Source organism: Pinus tabuliformis, chromosome 1_1, assembly GCF_031772625.1.
Source record: "Pinus tabuliformis cultivar Carrire ecotype Pingquan chromosome 1_1, CPIR1, whole genome shotgun sequence".
NCBI lineage: Eukaryota > Viridiplantae > Streptophyta > Pinopsida > Pinales > Pinaceae > Pinus > Pinus tabuliformis.
Genome location: NC_142297.1, coordinates 233,598,466 through 233,602,201, shown reverse-complemented (window position 1 = coordinate 233,602,201; position 3,736 = coordinate 233,598,466).

Genomic DNA, 3,736 nt, shown 5'->3' with positions numbered 1-3,736 from the left:
CGTGAAATTATTCATTCGATGCTCTTAGACGCGGCATTGACAATCTCACAATCATTTAATTTATGTATATATTTTTAAAAGAAAGGTATATTTCACGCCCACTCTTCGATCCTTCACGACTCTTTGCACTCCCTCAAATAGCAGTTGTGGGTCAACTCTTGGATTATATGAAAACTTTATAAACTTAATTGTTGTAGTCATCCAAAAGGTTATTTTCTTATAATAATAATAACTTTCATCCTTATACGTTAATGAGAGGCATTGTTCGCTATTGGTGTTTATATTTATATTCTTGTAATGTGAGATTAGTCGTAGATTATATTTTTTCTATGCTCTTAGGTATGGATATTACAATTTATAGATTTTAATTTTTACATTGTTAACAAAATTGTGTAAAATAAGTTATTTTTGGTGACTTATATAATATTTTCAATGTTAATTAAATTGTGTGAAATAAGTTATTTTTTGTGAATTATATAATATTTTCAAATTTCCAAGTGTGGTAGTTTTGCATAGGCTATAGTTAATAGATTATTGCCTTTATTATTTGTGTTTAATTTTTGTTTTGTGTCAATTATTTATCTAAGACTCTTAGTTAGGATTTAGATTAGTTTTATTTCTACATTTAAATTTTTAGTTGTATCTCAATTTAATTCATAAGACTAAATTATGGTAATATTTTCCGTTGTCCATGTAACATGTGTACAACGGTTATGTGGGATGAGTTAACAATAGCCTTGAAGTAAATTGTTGACAAAAATTTACAACCTAGTGGTATTAATAAAGTTAGATCAAAGCTACAATTGGTTAAAACCTAGTGGTATTAATAAAGTTAGAAGGATGCCCTTGATTTCCCATTATCCCAAGGGCGTGCTTGGATTTATCCTAGATAGACATTCAAATTCATTGGTATCCCCTACTCTTTTAAGGATTTCTAAAAGAAAATATAGGACTAAGTGCTTTAGGAGTTTCAAAATATATTCTTAAATAAATTATGAATTCCTTATCCCTTGCAAGAAAATTTCAAATTTTACCGAATTGTTTGTTGATAGCTATGTATATTAGTCATGATGACAGCCCCATTCTACCCATGCCTAAGTTGAGCTAGAAAAACTCCTTAGGATTTTTTTATGGGCTAACTCTAGTGGAGCCAATGGTTTTCATAGATTGAATCCTCTATTGCAACCCTCGAAGAGAAAGGGGGTATAGGATTTTTGTCCCCTAAATACAAGACATGCACTTTGTTCCAAATGGATCATTAGAGGAATGAAAGGGAAGGAAACTTGGAAGAGCTTGCTAAAAAATCACATCAACTTATCGAGCTTGCTAAAAATTCACATCAACTTGTCAATGCTATGTGGCTACAAGATACTGATAAACCTAATTTAATTGCCAAACACTGCTAACCACTACATATCATGTTTAGGTGAAGGAAACCTTTCTATCCTAAATAGGAAGTCCTTCTAATCCATTAAGCACAAGTTGGCATGGAAATATTACTTAGATTTTTTCTCAATTTTAATAACCACTATATAAAGAGATCCCATGTGCTTCTTTAAGAGGAAATACCACCCACTCAAATTTCATACTTCTCAATCAAAACACTATATAAGAAAGACATGTAGGTCCTATGTAACCTCTAACACAACCAGTGCGTAAATTAGAAGGGGAAGCCTTGAAAGCATAATCCAATATTATTCTCATAAACATAATTATTCTAGAGAAGATGTAGAGGATGATCCCAAATATCCTCTTTCTTAGACCAACATCATTGATGGAACAATTAGAGATGGAACCAACAAAAGGGTTTTATGGAATAAAAGTTGATTGAGAATTATAGAAGGGTTTCAAATAGGTTGAGGCTCAATGGTTGGACTACTAAAATCCACCTTGAACTCAAATTTTGAGATGGTAGTATTGATAAAATTCGGCTCCAAATAAAATTTTGAGGAGAAGACTTACTTTTATCCACCAAAATCCATCTTGAAGTGGCACTTACAGCCCAAAAAGGCCAACTTTTATTCATTCCTAAATCATGGTTGTTTACTAATTTGAATGAGATCATTGCTAAAAAGAGAGAGAAAAACTCTTTTTCAACTTTGTAATAAGTCATGGTTGTTTACTAATTTGAATTAGATCAATGCTAAAAAAGAGAGAGAAAAACTCTTTTTCAACTTTGTAATAAGCATCTAATAGTTTTTGGAAAAATTAGAACATATCTAAAATTTACTTGGAAGTTGAAATGAAGCATTGTGATGGTTGGGTTTGCAAGGAAACACATTAAAAATGAAAGTTATGGTGAAGAAGGGAATCAATGAGTAAGATGCAAATAGAACCAGGGGAACTTGAAGGTAGATAGACGAGATTAAAACTTGAAGAGTGCAACATTCATGAAGATGAGAGGATGAAGGAGTCAAGGAGCCTATCCATAATGAGATAAGGTGTCTATGATTCATATCTATCTACACCTTTTTTTTTCTAGTAAGTAACAATGCATGAGATTTCTTAGCATGTGAAAGCATAATAAATCCCCAGCAAAACTAGTTTTCCCATTTATTTTCAAGGTAGAATCTACTTTATGGTTGGAATTTTTTTCCTGGATATTGAATGTGAATTCATTCACTATGATTTTCTTGTTGATTCAAAGGCAATTCCATCAATAAACTGCTAGTATTAATTAATAAAATGTTGGAAGTGTCAGTTTGATTGAGCTATTCACTATAGTCATACCTCAAACTATAATATTTCCCTTATTTTTATAAGCGCACTGCATTATATACGTTGTTAACTCAATACAAGCTTGACCCTCAACCCATATTTTTTTTTTTTTTTGGTTTAATGTATTTGCAGACCTGAGTATTTTATTAGTACACTCAGTCATACATCTCTATTCTCAAGAATTTTTAATGGAATTTACACATATAATTAATGTAACAACCTCGATTTAAAATTTAATGTAATCAAAGTTAATAAAGGTAAAATATGACCATGGGCAAGGGAGACTTATTCCAATCTGAATGTTGGGAAAATATCCTAGTCAGCATCACGTGTTGTGTTTTATGGCTAAGGGGAAATTGGCAAAGTAAATTTCTAACACTTTCGAAAGGAAACAAAGTTTTGTGGCACATTATCTATGAAAATAATGGAAATTAGGAGAAAAGGAAGGTGAAAGGTCACAGGCTACATGTGAGGAGTAAAATGAAGGAAAATAATGGAAAATTGAAGAAATTAGAGGCATGAATAATAAAAAGGATTTATAGCATCAATTGGTAGCTTTTGTCAGTTGTTTGTTAGTTTGGTGTTAGCATTTGTCTCAAAGAGGAAAAAGCACCAAGAGGGGAAAGAAAGTAAGAAAGCAAGGAAAAGGAAAGGAAGGCAAGGATCAAGCAGCTTCAGTGGGAATAATTATAAGTAACAGACTGCATCTGTGATTTCCTAGTTGATTTTGACATGCATGGTATGTGCATGTTGGTATTTGGTTTTTTGTTGTCATTAGAATGGATTTTGTTGGGATTCGACAATGGATTTTATCCTAGCCTTGCTATTTCCAGATAACCATGGTGTGATGGGATTTTTCTTGGTTTGAGCTTTGGGTTGCCAGATGGTTTCAAAATACGGGCTAAGGTGGTCTCGGGAAAATTCCCAAAGGCCTGGGAATCCTTTGACCGGCAATGGCATGATACATTGAAAAGCCTGAGGGTGGAAACAGGAAAATTCCTCAAGGATGGTGAAGAAA